This window comes from Bos indicus x Bos taurus, chromosome 17 (assembly GCF_003369695.1).
Source record: "Bos indicus x Bos taurus breed Angus x Brahman F1 hybrid chromosome 17, Bos_hybrid_MaternalHap_v2.0, whole genome shotgun sequence".
NCBI classification, from domain to species: Eukaryota; Metazoa; Chordata; class Mammalia; order Artiodactyla; family Bovidae; genus Bos; species Bos indicus x Bos taurus.
This window is the reverse complement of record NC_040092.1, coordinates 53,509,491-53,522,019: the sequence shown is the minus strand read 5'-3', so window position 1 is coordinate 53,522,019 and position 12,529 is coordinate 53,509,491. Positions and strand designations below refer to the sequence as shown.

The 12,529-nt window shown below is 39.0% G+C and overlaps 1 pseudogene across 1 annotated transcript; it reads right to left on the bottom strand.

Moving 5' to 3' along the window:
• Positions 1–4,371: 4,371 nt before the first annotated feature.
• On the bottom strand, positions 4,372–7,503 carry LOC113907770 (annotated as a pseudogene). Its single transcript, XR_003515273.1, has one exon. The product of XR_003515273.1 is annotated as a matrin-3 pseudogene (transcript).
• Between the last annotated feature and the right edge of the window lie 5,026 nt (positions 7,504–12,529).

The following is a 12,529-nucleotide window of genomic DNA, read 5'->3' as shown; positions in this document are numbered from 1 at the left end:
TTCAACACAATAATATGGTTATGGAACCACGTGATGAAATTGGTCCCTATAAAGATTGAGAAGCTTCTCAGTCATTTAGATTAATGGGATTATTGCTTCGGTTTAGATAAACAGAATTAACTCCTGCTGAGTGGGAGCAATTTCTGTAGTTCTCTTTTTAAACTCTGCAGGAGAGTGAGTCCTGGTTTCATTCATTTGTGTTATTAGACTTTTCATTACATTATATTTTTGCATTTACTTTATCCATAGTTATTTTTTTTTTTCCAAAACGGGGAGGCACGTTAGTGGGTCTTACATGTTTCCTAAAAATCTCTCTAATTTGGGGCATTAAAAACTATTAATTGCTCTTTGTTTTCTTATTTCCACAAAGTCAAGTACTTTCTCAGCTGGCCATAGGATACATAAGGTGCCATTCTTGGTCTGAAATATTGTACATTCTAGGGTTGAGACATACGTACAAACTCACTGTAAGTGTGATATGCTGTAAAATAGGGTTTGTATAAAGTTATCATTTGCAGGATAGAAAATAAGCTGCAGTTCAGGGAGGGTTGAAGGAGAGGTTATTTGAGCAAGGAACAGGGCCGTCACAGATGAACAGACAATTAGCGAGTAGAATGGAGGACATGACCATATAAAACTAGTGTGCCTTCACTGTGGGGCAGCTTGTGGGGGTGCAGCATGTGTTTGGGGTAGGGCGCTGTGGATGGTAAAGCCTCCTGGTGAGTCTGCATGGCAGCTGGGATCACATTAGCGGGACTTTCATATCTGATACCAAATATGATAGCAGTGGTCATCTCAGGAAACCTTTCCAGCCTTTTGGCACCATTTTCATCTTTATGTACCTTATCTCAGATTTGTGAGCTTTTATGTTTGCACTGGTGCTCCTGCTTTGTGATAGGAAAACCACAGAGAGGAATTTTCTAGTGAAGGGTTTGTCCTAGGGCCAGCTAGGGTGGGCAAATCTCATTAAGTTCAGGTTTTGAAAGCACACACATGGTTTAATAGTTAGGAAATGTGCCCAGGGACTTGAAGGACTCAAACACTGAGGAATGGTTGTTTGAGTTTTCTGTCTGTGCTCGCAGGACATTTGCTGTGCTGGGAAATGGTGAAAAAAAGTGATGAGGGATGCAGCTGAACCCTCTGATTCAGGCTGTCATCCTGGGGAAGGTCTGGGGAGTGTAATGAGGCGAACCATTAAGTTGCTATATTCTTAAAAGGTTAAAGAAGCTTCAGGGATCACTATTTGTACTTCTTCAGTACTGGAATGTCATGCCAATAATAAGCAATATGCAATCCACAGACATAGAAGAAACTAGCCCTCTGCATTTGTCAAAGGCTGCCCAGCTTAGAATGAATGGCGAAGTCTGTGAATTCTTTTCCTTTGAGGTTGAACTGAGTCACAAAGACCCAAGCCAGTGGTGAGTGAATCTTGTCAGTCTGTCAGCAGCATTTATGAAGTTCTCACCATTCCCATGCCATATAGTTAGGCTTAAACAAGCCCTCAAAATTTTAGAATACATACCCTATGATGTCAGTGAGCAGCTTTGATTTACTCGCCCAACCAAACTCTACTCTGTTTTTGTGGAGGTTTGTATTTGGGATAGACTACAAATTCCACAAACAAAGGTTTGACTTGCACAAAGCAAGGAAACTACAAGGGGAGGTGGTCTCGTGTCATCCTACCAAGAAGCTTTGTTCAAGATGTTGAAATGGTTCTGCATTTCATCTGTGATTTTGCTGCTCTTCACATACACATTCTATGTCAGGCACCGCCTTCTGCACTGGAGTTCTAAGCTATAATAGCTTGTTTGAAAATAATTGTCTCTCCAGAATTTGACCTTCTGTGTGGTCTACCCTAGACAGAGTGGTAAATGACACCCTAGGACTCTTCCCACCAGGAAAAACAGAAGAAATATCTCCAGCATGTCTTCCACCCAATCCTTCCAGGGCAGTCTCATAGGACATGGCAGAATCAGAATCCTATGAGTGTGGGAGCTAGATGGGCATATAGAACACCCTCCCTGGTGGTTCTGATTTCCTCCCTGCCCAGATTCCTTGCCTGTGCAAGAACTTCTGCTTCTTAAATTTTGAAGTATAGACTATTAAAAAATAATGAAAGAAGACAATTGAGGTGATAAAAACAAACTAACACTTCATAAAATGGACAATCTCCATCCAGAGATTATAACAAAATGGGGCAGAAGACAGGACAGGAAGGTTTCTTAGGATAAAGAATGAAGAACAAGAAGAGAACGATAGAAAGTATCTAATTGGTTGGAGCCATACAGTCAACCTTGTTGTGGGTAAGAAGGAATAAGCAAGGCTCCTCCGTCCATGGGATTTTCCAGTACTCTTGCCTGGAAAATCCCATGGACGGAGGAGCCTGGTGGGCTGCTGTCTATGGGGTCGCACAGAGTCAGACATGACTGAGCGACTTCACTTTCACTATTCACTTCCATGCATTGGAGAAGAAAATGGCAACCCACTCCAGTGTTCTTGCCTGGAGAATCCCAGGGACAGGGGAGCCTGGTGGGCTGCCGTCTATGGGGTCACACAGAGTCGGACACAACTGAAGCGACTTAGCAGCAGCAGCAGCACACAGCCCAGAGCTGGCTTGATATTTGATGATTGGCTAACAGAATGTCCTACATTTTTGGCTAAGCAGAATATTTATGGGGCCAGGAAGTTAGCTATGTTCAGGTTTATTGACAAAAGTCCCCGAGGTGGGAATAGCTCCATCTTGGGCTTAGGAAGTGATTCTGACAATATGAATCACTTTGGGATCTTGTTAAAATGGAGATGTAGATTTTGCAGGTCTGGATATAGGTGTGGAGGTTTGCATTTTTTCAAGGTGATGCTGGGTTGTAGCTCAGTTGGTAAAGAATCCACCTGCAATGCAGGAGACCCAGGTTCAATCCCTGGGTTGGGAAGATCCCCTGGAGGAGGAAAGGGCCACCAACTCCAGTGTTCTTGCCTGGAGAATCCCATGGACAGAGGAGCCTGGCGGGCTACAGTCCATCAGGCATGACTTAGCGACTAAACCACCAAGATGATGCTGATGGTTCTGACTGCAGACCACACTCAAAGAGCTTCTGTTGCATGAAAATATCCTTAGACAAACACTTGATATACACCACTTTATATCTATATACTTTATATCTTTAAAGAGGACTTTAAACCAGTTCTCTTTCAGGGGGTATTGGTTTTCATTGATAAGATATCATGTGGTAAAATAAACAAGGGAAATATATTATGGCAAGGTAGAAAGACAGAGTTTCAGAAATTTGGTACAAAACTCAGTTTTCTGAGGAGATGAATCTTGAGGAGGAAACCACATGAAAGAGGCAAGTAATAGGCTGAGTCAGTATTGAAATGTGAATGTGATGTAGCATGTGGCCTGGAGATGAGAGCGGATAAGCAGTATTTTTCACTCTGGGAATGTGAATTATCTTCCAGACCAGCCAACTTCATTGCTTTCCTGGGTTTCTGGTTTACATAACTTACTGAAAGGGGAGGGGAGTACTTGAAAGCTTTTAAAAGGTGACAGACATCATGAGAGTTGCGAACTATTTTCTTTTTTGGTGTTTTTTTTTTTTTTTTAAACTCAGATTTTTAGTAGCAGTTTTTAGAACACTCTAGATTAAAAATGGAATAATTTGTTAAAGCATGCAAGACAGTGTAACAGTAAATAAAAACCATAACTGTGACAAATATATTGGTTAACACCTCAAACATGTATAACCAATGAACATGGCCTAGGTTTTTGTTTTTTATTGGTACTCTCTTAAGAAACTTGAATCCACAGATATAAGCAGTATATAATATAACCAGAAAGTTACAAGTAAACACAGATTATACATGCAAATTTCTGTTCACAAAGGTCACATATGCAAGTATATGAATTCGAAGCGTGCATCTAAGATTATGGCCAAACTTTTTTTAAAATGCAGAAATGTAAAATTACATCTTGAAAATACAAAGAGATGGTCTACACACTTCAAAAATCAAATGTTGCTTATACCAGATGATGTATGACAGCTACAGGATTCAAGTGACAAGCAATAAGATCTCAAGAAATTAACACTGGTCAAAGAGAAGGGAAATATTTTTACATTTCACTGAAAATACATTAACTTCTAGAATACGAAATCTAGCAGGAACTTAGGGGAAAAAATTACAAAATATAAAGCCAATTACTTAATATGTCTTATTACCTAAATAACAACATGACATTGAAAGAAAACTGCGCCTGCATTTTAATTACCAATCGCACATTAGTGAAGTTCTCCATAAATGAAACAAAACCAAAAATGCTTCAAACTCCAAATGAAAAGTCTGCAAGGCTCAGATTAAAATGTGGAATGTTTTAGATGAAAGTAATAAAAATACAATTGGTTTTGTTCTTTATTGAATGGAATCAAAAGTTTTGACATATCTCTGAAGCTTGGAACTACTAAATTTCATTTCTCTGAATGCTTCTACATATCTTTCTTAGTGGTGCAAGTGTCTTTAGCATACGAAGTCAGTCTCTACAAAGTATTTCTGTCTGTTACTATTTTGATAAAACAAAAACAATTCTTCATAACTTAACCGTATATGTATTTTTGCTATAACACTTAACACATGAACAGACATCTATTATCTATTATTTTCCACTAAAACAAAAGAGTACAATAGTTTTCTTCTAACTATCAGTATTGTATTTAAAAAAGGTTAACATTTAAAAACAAAGAACCATTATTTTCTTTGAAATCATTAAGCTTCTTGCACATCTCAAACTTCCTTCTTCTGCCTGCGTTCTTCTGCCAATTTATTCAGAAATTTCTTTAATTTCTGATAATGAGGAAGGCTGCTGCAATGAGTATTCTTTGCAACTTCTTCATTTGTATAAAAGAGTGAACACAGCTTACAGTAAAACCCTGTTTTAGGTATCACATAGTCTATACCAACAGGAACATTGGGTTGATATGGTCCAATTCTATACTCATCTGGGATTGTATAGTCCTCCTTGTTTTCATCACTTTGGCCATCTGCATTTTCACTTGTATCTTTGTTGGGATCATCAGCATTCTCAGCAGATTCAGCACCTGGCTCTGTATTTTCCTCATTTTTAATTCCATTTTCCAACGCTGCTTCATTTTCTTGGTCAAGTTCCTCGATCTTGTCCACCTTTTTAAGCTTTTTCTTTGCAGCTCCAGAAGCACTAGCATTTGCATCTTTTTTCACAGCTTTGTCTGAAGGTTCTTTTTTCCCATCAGATGCCACATCCCCTAAATTAGCAAGATCTGTTTCATCTCCCACTGAACTGCCACTTTCTAGCAGTGCTGCTGCTGCTTCTTCATCTACAAGTAGCTCATCTTCAGATTCAAGAAGCATGTTAGGCTCTTGTTCTGCCTGGTCATCCTTTGTATCTTTTTCACCATCTTCACCTGACTTCTCTTCTTGTTCTTTACCTTCAGCAGTACTTTCAGTCTTCTGAGAACCATCAGTTTTGGATTTCTTATCACTTGGAGATTCTTTGCCATCTGGAGAGTAAGATCTTTTCCGGGATTTATCTTTTTTGAGCAAGTCAATGCCTCTGTTGGGAATCCTGAGTACCAATTTTTTGTATTTTTCAGACAGGTCAACTTTTACACATCTCCCTTGAAACCAAAGGGCCTTTTTCAAACAGTGGACAACCATTGCCATTGCATCTTCTCTGGTCTCTATCTCAATAAAGGCCTGACTTTTCATCCTCATCAGTATATAATTCTATATTTTCCCATAAGGCTCAGCAAGCTTGAGGACAGCACTGTCAGAATAGCCAGAATGAGGTAAGTTGCTGAGATGTATCACTCGTCCAAGCTCTTGTTTTTGAACAAACTTCTGGTCTGGCTTACCCTCAGGTTTCTTTATTCTCTTGTACTTCTGGGATAAATGCACTCTCACTGGCTTGCCAAATACTAATGCTGGGGTGGTTGTGTAATAATCCACTGCAGCCTGAGCATCTTCTGTGGTTGCCATTTCAATAAATGCCTCATTAATTTTATTTAGAATAAGATGATTTGAAATAACTCCAAATGGTTCCACCAGTTGTAATAGTTGATATCTCAAGTTTTTCCCTCGCTGGAAATCCATGATGTGAACAACTCGGCTAGTTTCCACTCTGCCTTTCTGCATGTGTCTTGGTCCTTGCAGGTTTCCATTTCCAGCACCCAGATTTCCTCTTGGTCCAACTGCTGGTCCCCCAAGATGAAATGATGGGGGTGGAGGTCCCAGAATTCCTGGTGCTGGGTTTGTAGACTGCTGCAACATGAATGGATCACCCATTGTATGTCCTGTATCAGTGTTAGGATTCCATTCTGGGTAGATTTCAAGAAGAAGCTGGCATCGACGACTGTGACTTGCTCCATTGATATGTTGACTCCACTCCTTATTAGAATGAACTGGCAAATCACATATAGAGCACAGATGGGGATAACCCTTCGGTAAGAGTCCATGGAAGTCTTCAATATTGCTACTTGGAGGAGCGCCCCTCTTTTTCTCAAAGAGAGACGTCTCTTGTAAGGAGCCAGGACCACGTCCCATTCTCTCATACTCACTGTCAAATTTATGATAGTTATGCGATGTCTCACCAAAAAAAGAATCATCCCTACATCTTTCTCCATCTCTTAATCTGTCATCTTCATAATCCATTCTGTCATAATAACCAGATTCTTGAGAATGACTTCCATGGTCATAATCAAGCACTGGGTTGAGACTAGGACCACGATCATCAAAACTATCTCTTCTAAAGTGCCTTTTTTCTTCCCAATCGTCCCTAGGTACTCTGTATGGTGGCTCCCGTGTAGCAGATCTGCCATTCTCTACCATAACTCAATGTAGGGCCTTCTTTAGTTCTCCTCCTTTTAAGCTGCAGAAGGATCTGGGGCAAATTCTCAGGAGTAATCTTGTCCTCTAGATAATGACTCAGTTCATCTAAGTCTCTAGCAGACAGACCAAAGCTGGCCAAAATGTTACTGGCCTGGTCTGCATCTCCACGGTGTTGAGAAGACAAAGGGAGCGGACCTCTACTTCCAATGTTAAATATAGACTGCAAATTATGGGAAGAAGTACTAGCAGAAGACAGTGTACTATGAGCTCCTTGTTGATTCAATGAAGAACTCATTCCAAGATTCATTAAACTAGCAAGGCGTGCAGTACCCTGGTTCATCCTTCCAAGAGATGCTGGCATACTTAAAGACTGGGTAGCAGCAGCAAGAAGTTCTATTCCTGCTGCAGACAGGTCACGCCCATGACCCTGCAAGTCCCTACCGAGAGATGACTGCTGGAATGACTTGGACATTGTAGAACTATCTCTTGTCTAGTTTATAGATTAAAAAAAAAAATTTTTTTTAAAGATGGCCAAAAAGAAAGATCAACTAGAAAACTAGGTTAACTTTGCTTCAAAAAATGGTAACGCCAAGAAAAAGGATCAATAAGGACTGTAGAATCTTCTTCAAGCTGAGAACCAGCGGACAACTCTCCAAGCGAGCGGGACGCGGTGGCTCCCACAATCCCCTGCAGCAACGGCACTGGTCGCGAACTATTTTCTAATGTTTGTGCTCCTCGTCAAGTTGATTGTTTGATTCACCCATCACAAGTTGACACCCTTGAGGGGACGGGGCGGGAGGAGAGTTTTTGCAGACATTAAGTCTCCTAAAGATTTTTAGAAATGGATTTTCCTTTTGGAAATATGAGGCCTGATTGTAAATAAACCCGTGCTGCATTCACATCCGCAGTCCTGGATTAGTGAAGAGCTTCACTTGTGTGCACCAAAACACAATTTTTTCAAAAATGGCTGAAACTATGTCATCAGCAACTTGGAGTTGTGACAGAAAACCACGCAGAAATAGGACCCGTTTCTCTTTGTCTTGCACGCTGTATTCAGCTAAATGTGACTCTCACAATTAAGTGTTTACTGTATCTTCTCAGTGTTTCCAGATTGTTACTATGCTTGCACTTAGTACTCTAGACGTAGTTTGCTCTTTCTCATAAATTCCTTTTTTAAACATTTTTTCATCAAAGATCAATACTTGTAGTTCCCATGATTCTTTTTTTTTCTTAGAAGTTATAGCAGTTACTTCTCATGAAAATGAAGTACAAAGAAACTTTAATACTGTTTGAATGAAATCTGGAACTGACTAAAAATGTGCTTGTACAATGATTTCAACTTGTCTGACTCTAACACCAGTGTCTACTGAGAGTTGGTTCTTTTAGAATAGAATATAAACTCAACTCCCCAAAGACATCTGAGAAAGGTCTCAAACCAGTGCTGCTTTAAAATATAGATCATATCTTCTAGTTGTGTTGCTGTACCTTTTTAAAATATTTTGTTAGGAGTAGATGTCAGTGAATACCAGAAAATGGAATAACAAAGAAGTTAAAATACTCTTCAGATACCTAGAGCAAACATGTCATTGAAAAAAATCTCAGTAGAGAACCCTTGTCTAAAAAATATACTATTCTCTGATTCTCCCACTTTTCAGAAGGGTAAGAACCTGTTGCTATAAATCGATGTAATATATATCATTATTTCACTCAACTGTGGTGTTTCCCAAAGTGTACATTACTCACAGAGGATATGTATTAAAAATGCAGATTCCTGGGCCTGACCTCGGATCTTCTGAATGAGACTCATTGAATTTTGCATCTCCGTTGGGCATCCCTAATTAAGTATTATACAGTTGAAGTTTGAAAACTATTAGGAAATTTTAAATGAATATTATTTTCATTTTTTGTGACAGTGTGGAGAGATTAAAAAAATTGTATATTGGAGTGTAGTTGATTTACAATGTTATGTTAGTTTCAGATGTACAGCAAAGTGATTTAGTTATACATATGTGTATGTGTGTGCTAAGTCGCTTCAGTTGTGTCCAACTCTTTGAAACCCCATGGGCTGTAGCCCACTAGGCTCCTCTTCCATGGGGTTCTCCAGGCAGAGATACTGAAGTTGTTGACCATTTCGTCCTCCAGGGGATCTTCCCGACCCAGGGATCGAACCTGCATCCTCTTTTGTCTCCTGAATCGGCAGGTGGGTTCTTCACCACTAGCACCAGCTGGGAAGCCCAGTTATACATACACATACATCTATTCTTTTTCAGATTCTTTTCCCAGTTAGGTTATTACAGAGTATTGAGTAGAGCTACTTGTACTCTACAGTAGTTGCTTGTTGATTATTTATTTTATATGTAGTGAAAACTACTAGCAAATTAAGTTGAAAGGGGAAGTCTGCTGGAAGCTTTCCCTGGGATTAGTAGAGAAACTCAAGAATGGTAGGTAAAGATGAGTTTAAAGTGTTATCTATCCTTCCCACTCTTAATTCCCAGAAACTTTTCCCCTACAGGTATCACATGTAGTTTGGCATCTAAATATATCAGTTAGTTAAAAAAGTAAATAAAAGTGCTGGAACTTCTTTTCATGCTTTAGTTATAACTGACTTAATCAGAGCTCATAAACATCCCAAGGATCTGAAAATTTTTCAATATTTGTAAGTAGAGAAGTATAGAAGTGAATAAAGCAAAAACCAAATGATTAAACTAACCTGTCTCTCTTTGAAACTAAAAAGAAGGATCTAGATTTAGGAAAATAATAGATGCCATTAAAAAAAATTAGTGAGTAAAATAACTTTCTTTGTGCCTAGGTGTTAGTATTTCTTCAAATATTGGTTTCTTTTGAATCTTAGATTCAGAAAAAAGTAGTGGAATTTAGTTAAATAATGCTGTCCTTTTAATGAAGGTGTATATATATATTTATAATATTTATTAAACTAGTTTTCAAAGTTTTACTTATCTGTTTTTCAGTTGTAAAAATATTTGAAGGCAATATCTCACATGGAAACTCAGTAGGCAAAATAGATAAGAATAAAGCTTCCTTGTGTGTGTATTTGGGGGTGGTGTGTGCAAAGCCTACTCACTCAGTTCCCATTTTATTCTCCCAGAGTAAGGGTCAGCAACTTTTGGCCCATTGGCCAAATCCCACCACTTCCTCTCTTTGCAAGTCAAGTTTTATTGACCACAGCCATGCCCATTCCTTTATGTATTATCTGTGACTGATTTTGTGCTCCAACCTAGAGTTGAATAGTTGAGACAGACACTTACTTAGGCAAAATGTCAACAAAATATTTGCTGTCTGGCCCTCTGCACAATTTGCCAGTCACTCTTCTAGAAGGAATAGTGCTTGAGATGCACCTCTCCTTGGGCTTGAGGTGTGCCTCTCAATCCCTGCAGGTCACCTCAGTCCACAATGGATATTTACTAAAGTATGCTTTGGGCTTGCCTGGTGGCTCAGATGGTAAAGAATCTGCCTGCAGTGCGGGAGACCCCCGTTTGATCTCTGGGTCAGGAAGATCCTCTGGAGAAGGGAATGGCTACCCACTCCAGTGTTCTTGCCTGAGAATTCCAGGGACAGAGGACCCTGGTGGACTACAGTCCATGGGGTCGCAAACAGTCAGATGCGACTGAGTGACTAACACTTTCACTTTCACTTCACAGTATGCTTTGCGATGATGAGGATTATATTAATAATTTTCTAGCTGTTCCATATGCCACGAGAAGGTAAAAAGGCTGTCCCTTAGAAGCATGATTCAGCAGCTGCTATAGAACTGGCTTTGTATTCCCTAATATATTGACAGTGAATGATACATTTCCTTAGCAAATATTTTTTTCTCCATGTTGTTTGGGTTTATCTTTTCTCTTGTAAGGTTTATTTTGACACTATTTATTTTTTAATTTTAATTTTATTGCAGTCTAGTTGATTTACATCATTGTGTTAGTTTCAGGTATCCAGCATGGTGTTCAGTTATATTGGGTTGGCCAGAAAATTTGTTCAAATTCTTTCTTAACATCCTATGGAAAAACCTGAATCAACATTTTGGCCAACCCAATACATGTAGTTACTCTATTTCAGATTCTTTTTTGATATGTTATTATAGAATATTGAATACTGTTCCCTGTGCTATACCGTAGGTCCTTATTGGTTATCTATTTAATTCATAGTAGTGTATGTATGTTAATCCCAAGCTCCTAATTTATGCCACCCCCCCCCCCCCAGGTTTTCCGTTTGGTAACCATAAATTTGTTTTTTAAATCTGTGAGTCTGTTTGTTTTGTAAATAAGTTTGTTTATATTTCTTAAAAATTAGCTTCCACATATGAATAATATCATATGACACCTGTCATTCTGTCTGACTTCACTTAGTATGATAATATCTAGGTCCAACTATGTTGGGGCAAATGGCATTATTTCATTCTTTTTTTTTTAATTTTATTTTATTTTTAAACTTTACAATATTGTGTTAGTTTTGCCAAATATCGAAATGAATCCACCACAGGTATACCTGTGTTCCCCAACCTGAACCCTCCTCCCTCCCCATACCCTCCCTTTTTTATGGCTGAACAAGAATAGTTTGAAAGTCTTTAAAACAGTATTAATTCTTTCCTTTTTTCTCTGGCCTTTGAGTTGGAGGTGGCTTTCTCTAAACAATGATCAGAGCCATCTGAGTTTTTGAGAGCAGAGTGGTAGATGACTGCTCCCTCTTACATGTCTATTTTTATCTGTTAAGAACAGTAGATAAAATATGTAAAATGTGTCATCAGTAATAGGTCCTCATGACAAGAAGTTAAAACCTAGTCAGTTCTATCTTGAAAGACTGATTTAAACCTATTTGAGGGCTTCTCTGGTAGCTCAGTTGGTAAAGAATCCGTCTGCAATGCAGGAGACTCTGGTTCAATTCCTGGGCCAGGGATCTTCCTGTGGATAGACTACCCACTCCAATATTCTTGGCCTTCCCTTGTGGCTCAGCTGGTAAAGAATCTGCCTGCAATGTGGGAGACCTGGGTTCGATCCCTGGGTTGGAAAGATTCCCTGGAGAAGGGGAAGCTACCCACTCCAGTATTCTGGCCTGGAGAATTCCATGGACTGTATAGTCTGTGGGATTGCAAAGAGTCAGATATGACTGAGTGACTTTCACCATCTGGCCATGCTTCTTTAGTACCTATGAAATATATTTGTTTAATCAGTGGTGTTATATGACTTAGCTGTGATTCTCTACTTGGTCTTATGTATAAGGGGGTAACCCAACTTTGAAAAATTGTTCCCCAAACGTAACAGTTTTGATCACCCCTGTCATAGGTGGAGGACAAAGCATTTTTTCCCCCCTAATTAGGTATGTCATTCAACTGAAACAAAGTCACACAGAGTAGGATCATATGGGGAAAATACACTAAATTGCTAAATTTCTAGTCTTTGCAAGAAGTTAATTCCATTCCATTTAATTTTATTTAGCAAGTGCTTTTGAATTGCCAAGTAGAGGACACTAAGCTTCATAATGTAAGGATAATAAAGTCATATATGGCTATTATTGAAGGTCTTAAATTGCATTGTAGAATAAGAGAGGTGGTCTCTGGCTGATAGTGCATGAGGCTTGTATAACAATCTCTGTAGTATGGGCTAAAGGAGACACTCTGAAAGTTGAAGTATGATGCTTTTAATAAAACCCAGTTCCAGGCTGA